At 44.3% G+C, this 16,307-nt stretch overlaps 1 long non-coding RNA gene across 1 annotated transcript; it reads left to right on the top strand.

Annotated features, from left to right (window-relative positions):
• Nucleotides 1-11,399: 11,399 nt before the first annotated feature.
• On the top strand, nucleotides 11,400-14,744 carry LOC129380309 (uncharacterized). The gene is made up of 3 exons (XR_008608312.1): nucleotides 11,400-12,356; nucleotides 12,625-12,764; nucleotides 13,014-14,744. It is a non-coding gene; the product is annotated as an uncharacterized lncRNA (long non-coding RNA).
• The last annotated feature ends 1,563 nt before the right edge of the window (nucleotides 14,745-16,307 follow it).

A 16,307-nucleotide genomic window follows, 5' to 3' on the forward strand; every position in this document is an offset into this window, starting at 1 on the left:
CCGTGGGAGTTGTCCAACGCTAACATATTTCCACAGTCTCTATACAGACAGACCTGAATAAGCTTTGATAACGATAGTGTTGTATGGGTAGCAGATGTGCAGAATCTTCCAAAACGTCCAAATCCAATAAAGGCAGCTAAGAAATTATATGAGACGCAACGAAACAAAAGTTGCCGCGGTTTAATCGCTTAAACCAAGTTTGTCGAGTGATACCTCGGTTTTGCTTGCTTTTGGAAAGGACACAGACGCTGATCTACGCCGTCAACGGCTACCGCACCTACAATTGCACCACAAGGCAACGCACGGACGATGCTAGGGGCGGCAGCAGGAGCGAGACAATTGGCCTTCATGCTACGTCTTGCTTCAACGCGAACTAAGCGTCGAAAGCACTGCGCATACAAAGCTACAAGCACTCGACGCACTTCGTACAAATCGCAGATCGCATTCAAGATATGCGCACCCACACGGCGTACGCAGCAGCCCCAGGTAGAGGCAGGCTAAATCCCAGTTTGACCTTGGCTGAGCTCAAATGTCAGATTTACGGAAGCAGGCGTTTTCTGGGGTTGTACTTAGAGTAGTAGACCTATCGCTCTAAGGTACGATCAGAAGGGGAAAATGGGCAAGTTGTTTGGAAGCACGGCTTATTCGAAGAGCGAACTACAATGACCAAAACAAAGGCACAGGAAGAGACAAGAGACAGCGCTGGTACTCGCAAGAGAATGTTTATTCCAAAGGTTAGAACCCTTAAACATGCGATATTCCATACGTCATCAAAAAGAGCACGTGAAAAAATCAGTGCCCTTCCACTTTTTGAAGAAGGGTGACCAGCCACGCTACGTGGGCCCCTTTATGGCGAACTGCTTCTCCGTCGTTGGTCGAGCCGGTATTGCACTATCCTTGGGATAGGCCCACGTATGGGGAGTGCTTAAGCCCTGCTTGACCTCCGCCGCGGGTCGGCCCGGCATTGCCCTATCTTCGGGATCGGCCTACGGATGGGGAGTGTTTAACGCGTGCTTCACCTCCAATGCGGGTCGACCCGGCAGTGCTCTATCTTCGGTATTTTGTGTCTACATACGGACGCAATCATGGGGGAACTAGCCCTTAACAGCTTCGCTGTAACATAGTCTCCAATCTACGTCTGAAGATGGTTCGAGAGCGTGTAAACTACCACTAGAACAAGTACCCATTGCGGCGTAGGTAGAAATGATTCACATGGGGACATCCACATGTGCTTTAACTAATTATTAGTCTAAGATCTTTCGAAGAGCTGTGACTTGGTTTGCACTGCTACTTCGTGCGCTTTTAAACATTCGACCAGAGAGAAGAGACATCTGGCCGCCCATTGTATGCACGCTTCAGGAGTCCTCACTATACGTGGCCTTTTAATACGACTGTCACAACACAAATAAATTGGTAGGCGGAATCTTCTTTTACGTACGAAAGTGTATAGTTACGTCGCTCCCTGTTTCGTGTGCTAGAGTCAAGCGCAACGGTAATCTTTACCGAGAAGCATATGCGGCGCGGGCTACGTGCTTCGCATTGCATGTAGGCGCAGGAGCACCTTATCAATTACGTGGTGCGGACGCCTGTTTTGAGCTTGTTCTTTATTGACACTTATGCTGTTCTGTATGTTGTATGCGTGATTCCAAACAATGTTCTTCGCATCACTTCGCTTACAGGCTCTGCCTTACGGGGGAATGAGCCATAGACGGTGACAGTTTTTTGTCGACATTACGCCACCAGGAAATCCCGGTATTCTAGTCATAGACAGCTTCGCTGTAAAACATAGCACATTTTTGGTGTTATACACACACCAAGAAGTCTGCCACTTGTTAAGCCGCATCTGGAAAAGCCACTTAAGTAGCACGAAGCGCTATGGAGGCGTGGTAAATACACTCCTTCTCCCCTCCCTTTTTTTATCTTGTGCGCTTACACAACCTCTCTTGTCGTTTGATCTTTGTGCTCAAATAATAGTGTTTTCTTTTTTCAAACTGCGGTGAACACTTATCATGCAGCTTGCAGTCTCTTTACATGCATTGCGAGATGAGTGTCCGCAGTCCCTTTTGTGCAATACCGCGGCAAGTGTCTTTAGCGATCACATTCTCTTCACACTGAGTGTGAATACACTCCCCAACACAAAATCTAAAGAAGTGTGAAATAGATTTGAGAAGCTACCTATATGGCTCTAGAAGAAAAAGATATCGTGGTGCTGTACTCAAACACAAAAGTATAGTAGTATCCACAAATTAGAATATACAAGAAAACAAAAAGCAATTCTCGAAAGCGTTCCCCTATTTAAAGCAGCGAATGTGATTCTGCGCAGTCAATCGCAGTTGTTCATACTTGGCCCGTATTTTGTAGCGATGCCGTTTATTGCGATAACAATTAAATGAACCCTCCAAGCGAAGTTGCGTCGTCGTGATGTTAATTATCAATTAGAAGTGCGATAACAACGTGGCCATGTGCCCTATGCTGTGGATGTACAGGCGCCGACAAAAGTGGTATACTCCACGCAGCGGGAGCCAGAGCAACGGCAAACTGCATCGCAACGCCATCTACAGGCAGCATCTGGGATCGAGACAGCCAATGGGTGCCCTTTGTTATCTGCAGGCATATCGCTTGACTCGTGTCAATGTTTCGTGCTTCAGCTCGCCAAAATGCCAAGTAATGCTGCTGCAGTAGCAATCTGCGTGGAGTTTACCACTTTTGTCGACGTCTGTACGTGAAAGTGTGAGAGTGGGAGCCGATGAAGGTGACTCGATCTCGAGCGCGCAAGGGAGGAAGGCGGGGAGGTATCGCGCGCAAGACAGCAGGGTCCCGTAGGATTCTGGTAGTACTCTGGGGGAGGCTGCGTCTGGCGCGGCTGAGCGTGGCAGCACGTGACCTTCCTTCAAAGCGATCTGCTTTGGGTAAAGAGTCTAAGTGCGCCCATATAGTTACCATGGCAATAATAATGGTGTACCTCACAGGTGCCTTTCGTTAACAGAGTAGCACTACTTGAGTAACAGCCTTGAACCAAGTCATTTACCATGCAGCAGTTGTTCCATGGCCCTCATAGTTAGGTAAAACATTTTCTTGCGTGAGTTTTTTTATAATTCAGAAGGAAAAACAGTAGCGCGAAAAAAACAATGATACGATGCACACAGGTATGTGCAGTTGTCTTGCCCTCGTTTCTTTAGTGCTACTCTTTTCTTTCATCGTATAGTTTAAGTACATTTCGGGGGGCGCCAAGACCTCAGAACCACGTCCTCCGAGAGTGGCCTCGTGTTGAATGTTGCCGGAGAACAGGTTAAGCTCTGTGGTTACAGCGTGTATTTGGAGAAGACGCAGAACATGCGCGCTAGTGTCTATGGTACATGCGGTGGCCCTGGTTACAGTCACGGTTACTCTCAAGACCGACGAGGTGCCCCTAGCGCCGTGTGAATGCCACATCAAGTCGTATTCTAGGCACCGAGCTCGTGTGGCAAGGCATGTAAAATCTGATTGCGTGGTCAAATTTGTGCAAGCGCTGGTGGTTACGGCCTGGTTGTAGTTGCAGTGATTGAGCTAAAGCTCCGTATCACATCAGCAATAAGGAAGGTTGTTTCATGTCTTGAAAGAGAAATGCGTACTATGTTCACATCATGTAACGCGGCTCTTGCCTGGTTGTCCGTATGATCATTGTTTTCTAGATCACAATATTTTCATCGCCACTGCTATTTAAAATCGTAGCCCCTTAGTTATTTCAACGCCCATGTGTCTACAGTGTATAAGGTCAAAATATCCTAAAGGCCTCTTTATTGGAGTGGGCCAAGGATTTGCAACGCCAACTTGCAATCGCAAAGCACAGTCACAGGCGAGGCAGTCGGTTGCAAGCGAATCTAGTGAACCCCAGGATAGCAACTACCTCGAGAGTGGCTAACGTAAGTCTATGGCTTATCTTGGCCACTTGTGGTGACAACAAAAGTCTAAGAGATTCAGCAGAAAAAGACAGGTTAGATTGAAGTAAATGTCCAAAAGAATAAATCCGAACTCACCACAAGGTACCCCGCGCTGGGCTCACAAAGCGCAGGTGTCTTACGCGTTCTGGCTGTCAACAGATGCCGCTAAGGAACTGCATATCAAATTTTAAAAAATTAGGCTGCGTGAAAGCTGAGCGTCTTAGCTCTCGTGCAGGTCGCTTGTATTTATCTGGGGCCTTCCAATAAGTAAATCAGGAGGAAAAGAAGGAAGTAAAGGCAGGCAGTCCCACCAGAGAAACCCCCGGTTTGCTACCAACGCAGGAGAAAGGGCGTTAAGGGATGAAAAGAAAGGAAGAGGAAGCTGCTAGCATTGCGAATACGTGCGGTCCTCCATCCTGCCTACAATCGGTCATGTAGGCTATTACATTTTGAAAACCGCAGCAATGTCTGCATCGCTTTGTGAGTAAGCGACACGTAGGCCGATGCACTAAGAATCTCTTCCCCTCAAAATGGTTATTACCTAGTCAGTTTAACATACTTCGAAGAACGTCGCACTCGATGGCATAACGATGACAAAAATAAAGCACGTGTTAAATAGTCTACTCCCAGTTGCCTCAGTCATCCATTAGTGTATTTCACATTCCCATGAGGAATGATCACGCTTTTGTAAAAGACACCCTTAACTAGAGGTGGCACAAGAAATTGTCATTATGGCGGGAGAAGTACGATGGGATTTGCAGCTTCTACGAATTGTCAAGTCTGTGTTGATGACAGTTGACAATCTTGGTCTTCCAGGAAGTTCGCGTCTTGATACGAGCGAGTAAACGAAGGCCCGTCGCAGCGTGCTCTTGTCAAGGGTATGGCAAGTGTGGGCTTCTTTATGCGCTGACAGGGCGGCATCATCAGTAGTTGTCACCGACGATTCCACAGCGCCCTAGCAGCCATTGGAAGATGATGTAACGTTCTTTCGTGAGGACATGATGGAGAGCTTATCTGAAATTCAATTGGTCGTGTGTCCTACAATTGTAAGGCAAACAGACCCTGAAGCTTGGAGTCAAAAACTTTACCACTTTTGAGGTTGTGCCTGCACGATGTAATTAACAGCAACATGGAGGGCGGCAAGTTCCGTTGTACTAGGGGTCGTCATGTGGGACACATAGAACTTGACTACGACTTGTGAGTACAGCGTGATCACAGCGCCTGTGGAGCTAGACGCGTGGACTGGTCCATCGGTTAAATATATGCTTTCTTTGTCCATATGCGTCGTTCAAATAATAACGTTGTCAATTGTCGTGGAGCCACTGTTGAATGATTGCTCTTATTCGTAATTCTCGGAAACATTATGTGCACTGGTGAATATTGTAAGCACGATAGGTGGTACGGCAGTCTTGCTGCTGGTTTAAAATATGACGGAAGGCAGCCTTGATGAGCCTTGATGAGTCGCAGCAAGGTTTGAAAATGTGACGTGAAAAGTAGCAATATAGTGACTATGGACTCGATCATGATGTCGAACACGTGCTCTCAGTGTCAACTGGGACGCACGTTGGAATCAGATAATCTCAAGCGATCATGGTTAGTGCATAAATTGTCCACTGGAGTTTCCAGCAGTTTTACAAGTTTATAAGTATTATAAACAGAGGCGTGCCGTAGGCTCTTGAAATCACGTGGGCCCTCTTTAAACGAGCCGATGGGTCAAGAGTGCATTTGCTAGTCACAGTAATAATTCTAAGTAAATTCTAAGCACAGCATAATTCAGATTTATTCGTCCAAACCCTATAAAGAAGCTACATTTGACCATCTTCCTGGCGCGGTATCTTTCGCGTAAAATCAGCAAACACCAAACAACATAAGCTGAATTAGTTTTTTGAAATAAGATTCTAACAGAAAATCGTCAGTACACTTGCACAAACACAATTGGGAATAGAAAACACAAAGGCAGGAGAAGCCTTCTGTGAGCAGCTTAAAAAACAACTTTTTGGCTATGTGCTGGATCAGCCACCAGTATTTTACGTTTCAAGTCACTTGAAGTATTGAAGTCTCGCAATAAAGTTGTAAGGTGCTGTTGTTCTGCGTTTTCGGTTATCGCTTTACTTTTTCACTTTATTCTACCCTTCTTCTAAAGCTTAGGTTTTCCTTGCCCTCCTTTCTTTTTGCAAAGCAGCATATTTAGGAGCATGTTGTTAGTCTGGCAGGCATCTCTGACTTTAGAAAAAAATGCAGCAGCAGCCATTTGACGATGACTGTCGGCGGTAATGCATTAGCATTAGCATAAGCGTAAGCGACGCGGCATATTGTCACCGTCAAAACGATTTGCTTTTGAGGCATGCACTGCATGTGCACTCCTCTTTCACGCTTCCCTAAGAACATGGCGCCATGCATTGGCCAAATTTTTGAAAAGCATCTACTACTTACCATGACGAATTTTTTGAATACGCACAATGTTCTATCACCCTGTCAGTATGGCTTCATACCAGGAAAAGGAACAACAGATCTTCTTGAAGAATTCTCTGACATACTAAATTCAGCTTTTGATAAGAATGAAGTCGTATGCTCTCTTTTTCTTGACGTAAGCAAGGCCTTTGATAGCATCTGCCACGTTCTTCTGCTTGATAAACTTTCTACATTGGGATTTCGAGGTTCGTTTTTACATTTACTTACTAACTTTTTACAAGATAGGCGCCAATATGTGTCGATTTCAAGATTCCATAGCGATTTCACGGCAATTAATTCTGGAGTCCCGCAAGGTTCTATATTGAGTCCTTTGTTATTCAATCTATACGTTAATGATCTTGCTAATAATATGCCTGTTTCATTGTTCCAGTATGCTGACGACACTGTCATTTTTGCGCGCGCAAAGAAATACACTGATGCTGTAACAGTGTTACAGACGGCAGCTGTTAAAGCTATGGACTGGTTTAAGTCTAACCTTATTAATGTTAATACTTCTAAAACACAACTTATATGTTTTCATAACCCTTCAAAAAAAATTGAGTTGAGTCTTCCTGTTTATTTGCATACTTCCTCCTGTTCTCATTGTAACTGTGTTCCAGTAAAATATGCGCATTCGGTCAAATATCTTGGCCTGATCTTCGACAGTGATCTCTCCTGGAACTCGCACCTTTCTTTCATTTGTCAAAGACTTCGTGCTGTATCTTGTGTCCTGTATAATATTAGATATTTTATGCCTTTTTCTGTCCGTAAATGTGTTACACACGCTCTAGCCTATAGTGTACTAAGATACGGAATCACTGTTTATGGTCACTGCACTGTTCGCTGGCAGCGCAGGGTGAATTCGCTTCTGCGTTTACTTTTAAAGAATATTGCCTACGACCTGCCCATCGGTAATAACATTGATATTTTCAGAAGATTAAAGTTTCCAAATTTTAACGCTTTATTAACAGAAACCATTGTGCTTAAACATTTTTGGTGCAGTCAGTTCACCATTCCTTATGTTCATGCACGTGATTTAAGACCAAAATACCGTTACTGCATTCCTCGCTCCTCAACCCGGTACGGAAAGCGCACGCGTCAATACTATGTACCTGCCTGTTTCAATAGTATGCCACCTAGTGTATTCCGCATGAGAACAAAATACACCCTGAAAAAAATTTTGCGGTATGTCTCGGCGTTGCTTCCTACCCCATAATTATTTAATCGAGTGTTACTATCTTAATTTCATATTGCTGTCATCCCTTTTGATGTTGTAATAGTTATGTCTCCATATCTGTCTCTCTGAGTTGTTAAATTTTCTTTTTCTTTTTGCTTGTCGAGTTTGTTGCAATACCTCTATTCTTCCTTTGTTTTGCTAATGTTCGCTGTCTGCCAGGCGCTGCCACTCAAGCCCTTGTGTGGCTTTGGTAGGCCTGATTTTCGTGTATGAAAATTGATACCAATAAAAGTACTATCTATCTATCTATCTATCTATCTATCTATCTATCTATCTATCTATCTATCTATCTATCTATCTATCTATCTATCTATCTATCTATCTATCTATCTATCTATCTATCTATCTATCTATCTATCTATCTATCTATCTATCTATCTATCTATCTATCTATCTATCTATCTATCTATCGCGCAACTTGTATGGTGACGATGGCGTGACAACGACGACACAATTAGGACGCCATTCTGAGAACAGATAGAGACTATCCTCGATGACTGAATGACGGCAATACGTCTACAACACAGTGGCGAGGAACCACTTACACCTGTGGAACGACGAAAAAGTTAAGAAGATGGAAGCATGACAATAAAATTACATTGTTGAAATGCTGGCAATGATGAAACGACAGGGTAACAATGACGGCATAATGACTGTGTAATGAAGATTTCGTGATGCCAACGGCATGACAAGAGTCGGATGACGAAGCCGGAATGACGGTGATGCAACCACCACGAAGGCATCACGGCACCGAACACATACCTCGGGGCTCAAGCTACTCCACATTTTCATCCACTGAATCGGAGTAGAAGGCGTAACGACGACAGAATGACGAGAGTCACATCACAAAGCTTAAGTGGCGACGAGTGAATGACAACGAAGATGCTACTACGGTTGTGAAAACCAATGCATGGTGACTGTATGACGACAATGCAAGTACCACGACGGCATCATGACCCCGAACACATAACTACGTGCCCAAGCTTTTAGACTGCTTGAACCACTGAGTTGGATTAGAAGGCCTCACGACGAGAGCATGACGAGGGTAAGATCATGAAGCTGGAATGACAACGACTGAACGACCACGACGGCGATAACATGGTGCTTTGACAACAAATGCATGACGACTGTATGATGACGATGGTGTTACGCCAACTGCATAAAGTGTGTCGGATGACAAAGCTGGAATAACGGCGATGCAAGGACTACGATGACATGATGACCACGAGCCAATAATTAGTGGCCCAAGTTGTTAGACAGCGTTGGCCACTGCGTCGGGGTACAACGCCCGACAGCGACGGCATGACGGGAGTAAGATATTGCAAATCTGGAATGACGACTACGAAACGCCCACGGTGATATAACGACCACGAGCACATACGTTGTGGCACAAGTAGATAGGCAACGTGGGCCACTCGGTTGGCTTGAGAGGCTAGGTGTGTAGATAGGCGCAATATGCCTGAAGAATCCTATTCCGCATTAAAAATTATGCAGATTAAAACGCATATATGGGGAGCTATATGAAGAAGCTTCCGTATTTTATTCTTGCGCTTTTTGTGCAGGAGGAAACTGGGTCCTACGCATGTGCTCTCACCAGCCCGTGCTTCGGAATGTGACAGCTCTTTATGCTGGCTTATATATATTTTTTTTTCATTTCGTCCCATTTATTTTGGTTCTACCTCCCGCTTTGTGGCCGATGCCCCATTTTGGTTACGTGCCATTGTGTGGGAACCATAACCCAAATCAACAGGCACCGATCATATCAAAGAGCCCATTTGCACCATGTGTGCCACCCGCTTCTTGACCACCCTGCTGTGGGTATGTAGCGTAGTATGAAAGTCACAATCGTGAACATGCGGCGATCATCTAAACAAGCTAAGTGGCGTTGGCATGATATGTATCGTTCGCTTTTTGGCCACTTGACCACAGTAGGTAGGTGTGATAGCATGGAAATCATAATGAACACGTGGTCGAAAAGTCGGAAAAATTCCACAGCGTTGGTTTATTGGCGATTTTCCGCACGTCTGGACAAATTACAGCGTCACGACGGAAGAGTTTGGTCATCTACAACACCATATTTCTTTGGTCTCCAATGCTGTACGCGGATTCGACTGGAAGCCATTTCTCAGTGGCTCAACTTTTCTTCATTGTTTCTCAGTAACGAGAGGGAAAGACACGCACTCCAAGGTAGTTCCTTCGTCCCTGATTTTCAGTGTGACGATTAGTGGGCTATCCTGAAAAACAGAAGAATGCGGAAAAGGATTAGTCCTGCAAACTATTCTCAGGAAGCGGTGTGTGTGCGAACATCTAATTTCATTCATATGCATATATCAAATTATTGTAGCCTTGTATGATGATTATGTGTTGTATATGTGGTCTCTAATGATAATACGAGGTACTTGGACAAGTGCAATGCAAGAAATTAAGATTTCCTGCTAAGTATATATACATATATTGCATCCGCATACCTAATTACAAACTATCTATACGGAACTGTTTCTGCGCTACGAAGGAAAACGTATTTCTCTACATGCTATTTTAAGAACAGGCGTATACTCATGGAATTCCATACATAATTGGCCCTAACCGGTGATTTTAAAGACATCATCAATGGCATGGAAAATTTTAGAACAAGAACGGTTTAGGTGAGCGGCGCCTGGGAAATGGGAAAATTTAGCTGGCAATTATTTTTTTTTTCGTGAAAATCAGGCGCAGTGCCATGAAATAGTCATTCCAGTCATTACTGTAGTCAATACTAGAGGTTTAAATTTGCTTGGTGTATTTTTCATTCGTATGGTATTTTCAAGAGTATGTGCACTTTCAAACGGGTGTTTAACTGAGCTAGTTGGTTCATTCTTTGATGAATGTAGCAACAGAAATTGTGGGACACAGACACAGATCCCGTGCAAGTTCCTAAACACATATCTGCGTTTGTGATGGACTATTTGTTTGTACTCTAGTGAAGAAGAATGGTCCGTGCCTAAGCAACATCGCCACCAGCATCAGGTCATGGTTGCTGTGCTTGGCTGAACATCTCCCATTGCTACCTGTGCGCGCGCCCGCTTCAACTTGTAAGTAATAAATTCTGACACGTTGAGGATAAATTCTGTGTTTGTGTGTGTGTGTGTGTGTGTGTGTGCGTGCGTGCGTGCGTGCGTGTGTGCGTGCGTGTACGTTCGTGTGTACGTGCGTGCGTGCGTGTATGTGTGTGTGTGTTTACTTCCTCAGGTCAGTTCTGTCTGATCACTGCGCATGCCATGTTGACTATAAGAACTTATTGTAACTGTAAAGCGTAGACTCCTCCCTGTAGTGAGAACAATAAGCTAATTAGAACGGCGGACTGCAACTCAGTTGCTTTATGGTCACCTGACATCATTGCTAAAAACTAGGTGCGAGACGATCCTTTTTACTTCACCAGTAAAACATATCTGTGAAAAAGCGACTGCGGACTGACCAAAGGCCGCCGCGCAGAAATTGCCCAATTAAGCTAGTACGCCAAGGAACCCATAATAAAGAATTCTGGAAATAATTCTGGAATATTTGTTGTTTGTTTGAATTAACGCATGTTGCACATATTACAACGCGCTCACATACCTCGGTATTCCGATAACATAAGGTGTCGAAATAGATTTTGGTTTGGGCGCTTACAAGTATGTGTGTGCGAATTACTAGGAAACACGCTAAATGTGACATACGTTGGAACAGTGTAACTTAAACTCTTTCACCTGGCAACATGGAAACGCAGTGCCTTCGTTTATTGCCACACTGTCTAACTTCATTTTTCTTTTTATTTCTGCCACTTCAAGTGCCCATGGGCATTGCACAAGTATGAAAAGTACAGCGCACAAAAGTAATAAAGTGCTGATTGAGGAAGCAACCATCCACTTACCTTGGCGCATGATCTGGGATGAATCTTGAATGACAGGTAGGCGTTGTATACCCCAGCTCTTATGGGACACTCGTTGTTCCATTCAGAGGTAAATTTTTTTTCAGTACGCGTCGTGCCGTCACAAAGCATCAGCTCCCTTTCGTAAACACACATGTAATAAAGGGAAATACAAAACCATCAAGTACCACAGCACATCGATCAAACTTAACCTAATGTGCGGCGACTACAACCAGAAGGTTGCTGCCCATGGTATGACTGACTGAAAGACCCAATTGACAGCATGGCAGAAGACAATCAGTAATTTCAGAATCTTTAGAGACAGTCAATGCGATAAAGAAGATTTAAACTCAAGCAGTTGGCTATCAATCAACACTTTAGGCTCATTTCATTGTTATGATTATGCGCATCTGTCGTAGGGAGTCCAGGCTCAAGGGAACAATTTTTGTTTGGCCTTTTGTCTTTGCTCCTGACAAGCGTACCCCCAATGTCAAATTATTCTTTAACTTGATATTATTCTAAGTTGTCATTCGAAGCAACCTAAGTGCGCTGTTTACAGGGTTTCTTCGATTTAGTATTTGAGCTATATTTTAAGTGAATAAGCAAGAGGCTATTGCGGATAGGACAGAAGTGCAGGAAATGATTGCCTCGTTCCCTTCAGTCACGGCGTACACATATGTGTACGCAATTTTTTTACATTTTTTTCTCTTCGTCGAATTTGAATTTCCCGCGCTATTTTCGCTACACAGCACTGTGTGGGCTTTAGAAAAGGCCGCTAGCGACACCTGTTGTCGTTAACAAGAAATAGAGTTGTAAACATGCCCTTCCAAAATGGACGCAGCCGCCTTCTACATCGGCGCTGGTAAGTGCTTTACAGAATCAAATTTTTTCTAAAATGCTAATGCTATTCGGAGGTAGCTGTGCGGGTTTTTTATGCTCCTAAATGCATAAGGAACACGTGAAAACAACTGCAGGTATTAAAAGTGTTCTTGTGCACCAGAAAATTGCGCGCGAATTTTTGCGTACACAAATGTGTACGGTTTGACTCTAGCTGGCTGCACAAACCAAATGATGACATTTCTCGTAGTTCGCGCTTTACTAATGGGAATTTTGGTGTTTTCACATTTCAGACTTGAGAAATCATGCGAGAAATTGAACTAGACTTGATGCTGACCGGGCAGAGAGACTACTGTGCAGAATTGCCGATGGCAACACTTCGGACATTGGCCTTTCTCACGACGAGGAGGAGGAAGGACACCCAAATCAACTTGTGACTTTGGAACTATTCTGGTCGGGCTTCTTTCGTCTCTCTCGCTTTCCGTTCCGATCTTCTTTTTTTGCTTACCATTTAGTGTTTTCCTTGCCTTGTGTTTTCCCGTTTTGGTGCTGTCTAATTGGACTTCCTTATTAAATAATGCAAGTTCATCTATGGGCCAATTGGGTGAGGCAAAAACAACCGGGAATCTGATTCTGTCCTGTTTCTCAGGGCAATAATAAAAATACTAATCGTCTTTTGCAGGGTGACCACCCAGACAATGCAGCTGGTCTGTCCGGAGTAGCGCAGCGTATTCCTCATCTGCCACACACTGATGACCAAGAAGTCATCGGCCAACATAAGAGGAAAGCTCTTTGGGCCACTCCAGAATTTGACCCACCCGGCACCACATTCCATTATCCCAGACCATGATGCCGACGCTGTGAGCGAACCACCTGAGTACTTCTTCAGGTACTTCGCAGATGACCTTGCTGAAGAAATCGCACGTTGCACAAACATTTATGAGCGGCAGACTTCAGGAACTATTCTGGGAACAACACCAGAAGAAATCGAAACATTTTTTGGAATGTTAATTATAATGGGCACCCTGAAATTTCTACGCATAAGGATGTATTGGAACCCTGCCACGCGTATTCCTAGTGTGGCGGAAGTGATGAGCGCAAACAGAGTTTCAGGCTGCGCTCTGCATTGCATGTCACAGAGCCAGACGCGGATCACAATGGAACTGACAGGTTCCGGAAGGTGTGACCACTCCTTGATGCTGTGAGGAAGAGGGGCCTTGAGCTACCGCCTCTTGAAAAAAAAATTACATCGACAAGTAGATGATTCCCTTTACAGAAAGAGTTGCGGCCAAGCAATTTGTCCGGACCAAACCAAACCCCGGAGGGGTGAAGGTGTTCCTTCGATGCAGCTCCAGTGGTGTCGCACATGACTTTGAGATTTATCAAGGGAAGGGTACGGGCACGTATGTGGAGCACAAGCATCCTGTCTTGGGCTTGGTGGCTCAATTATAATGAGGTCGATCCAAGATGTCCCCAAACAAGGTAAATTCATATGTTACTTTGACAACTATTTTACGTCAATACCGTTACTTCACGAGCTAAAGGAAACCGTCATTTGGGCCATCGGCACCGTCCGCAGCAACAGGCTACAAGGATGCCCACTGAAGTCAGAAAAAAGTGCTGAAGAAAGAAGGACGTGGAAGTACGGCTGCCAGCGTCTCTGTAGGTGGTGACATAACAGTTGTGAGGTGGCAGGACAATGGTATAGTAAATGTTGCGTCAACTTCGTGCGTGTTGTGGAGCCAACTACCGTGAAATAGTGGAGTGAATCAACAAAGAAGCACGTGTACATCCCGTGACCTGGAATTGTCAGCGAATACATTGAAACAATCGGCGAAGTCGACAAAATGGATTTCCTGCTGTCGTTGTGCTCGTTAAAACAGAGAAAAAGGAAATGGCCTGATCGTGTAATTTCCCATTTTACATCATTCGCACTAGTGAACGGCTGGCAAGAATACTTGACTGACGCGAATGATAACTCCATCCCACGCAAGAAAATTCTTGATTTTCTAGCCTTTCGAAACAACGTTGGGTTGGCATTAATCATGTCCAACACGACTGGTGCCAGGAAACAGGGTCGCCCAAGCAACTACACCAAGGAGCCCCCATGGAAAGTGCACAATGCCAAGCCGCGGCCTGTAAATGATGTCCGGTACGATGGCCTGCACCACCGGCCAGCCCACACAGGCAATTGCTTTGCTCAGCTTTGCAAGCTGGAAGGCTGCTATTCGAGAACATGAGTCCGATGCAGAAAATGCAATGTGTTTTTGTCTGTCTTTCAGCCACAAATGACTGTTTCTATGCGTTTCAGAACAGTGAGATTTGATTTTTGTTTCACCAGCCTCATGCAAAGACAGCGTGTGCCTAAGAATCTTTGTTTCCTGTGTGAAATAAACAAGTGCTTTGCCCGAGACATGATGTTCAGCCTCGTCTCATTTGTACTAAGTAACAATGTACACATAAGTGCACGCGTGTTAAAATTTTATTAAAAGTGAAAACATTTTTTTCTTTGGTTTATCCTTGTTCTTTGGACATCCTTTTATAGAAAAACCATGCGAGATAATTTTCCTGCCAGTCGTTTTAATTTGTGACTGAAGGGCCTATTCGAAAAGTTTTCACTATTCTAAACTTTTCGGTGCTTTCGGAAAAAAAACCGAAAGTGACGTGTATCACGCTATGACTAAAAACAAGAAATGTAGCAACAAAAGGGAAACAAACTAGGATCTGAACGCTGGCTTCTAAGGGTACGTACTTGAGAGGACCATTTACAAATTTTATGCTACTCATTTTGCTGCCATTTGTGAAACGAAGTAGGTAATTTTCAAATTTAATACCACGCGCGGTTACTCGAAATTGTTTAATCTATGAGTGCGAGCTTTGTCAATGCACAGGGCACGGGTGTCAATTTAGGAAGAAGGTGACGCACAAATGATACTTATATTGCTTCGTCAAAGAAAAAGCTACGTGCATATTGACACGTATAATTTTCATCTTTTCCGGGCGACAATTTTTCATCGTCTAACAAATGTTATCGCTCAGCGCCGGACGTGCCTGTACGTATCGGAAGTTTTTCGAATTTTATCGGTGGTTCTATGACTTGTCCGTGGTCACAAAAACTTGTGTAATCTGACTGCATGTGCGACGTGAATTGCGTAGAACTTTCTGGAAGACGCACGGGCACCACTGATTAATCTGGAACATTCGATGACTCATGTATAAAAGCTGGCGTGCTTGATAGGCAGAGGAGATTCTCGACGATCGACGACTATGTTCGACGCTTTGGTTCTTTGAATGTAGCCTGTTTTTGAGGGCACAGGCTCGCCCAATAAAAACGCTAGTTTGGTCATTCACAGTTTTGCTGCTTTCTTCACCGTCACTAATACATGACAATATATTTGTGCACAGGCCTGAAATGGGCGGTTAGTTAGGCCTTTTAGTCGCATACTGGTAGTGATAGGATAGGAAGTGACCTCATAACCGGTCGTGCTTAATGAGAATGGGAGTAACTGCATGAAAATGGGTCAGTACTCATCCGTATCATGGCGTGCTCCCAATCTAACTGAATGAACATTGCGAAAGTATGCGCAATGCAAGAATTTTTCATGGCATAAGATACGAATGGCATCATTACTCTGGATTACATGCTTTGACATTGCCCTGTGACTTTCACAGACTGTGGCAAAGAGAGAGACTGGTGGCGGCGAGTCCTACACAGCGGAGTTCTTTTCGATCAAGTACAGGCCGTCCAGAAGGCCCACGATACGGCGGTAAGGTTAAACCTTACTGTCAACCTAAGGGTTGATCTTCAGGACATTAAATAAAGTTCATACCATACCATACCATAACATACAAAGATGCACTTAAGCAAAGCAATAGGGTAAGTTTAATGCTGGCTCCAGCGATCGGCTGCAAAAAGGCGAAGAACTTGACCTATTTCATAATACGCAGAGCTTTATGGCTGGAAATACACCGGGGA

Source organism: Dermacentor andersoni, chromosome 10, assembly GCF_023375885.2.
Source record: "Dermacentor andersoni chromosome 10, qqDerAnde1_hic_scaffold, whole genome shotgun sequence".
In the NCBI taxonomy this organism is placed as follows: domain Eukaryota; kingdom Metazoa; phylum Arthropoda; class Arachnida; order Ixodida; family Ixodidae; genus Dermacentor; species Dermacentor andersoni.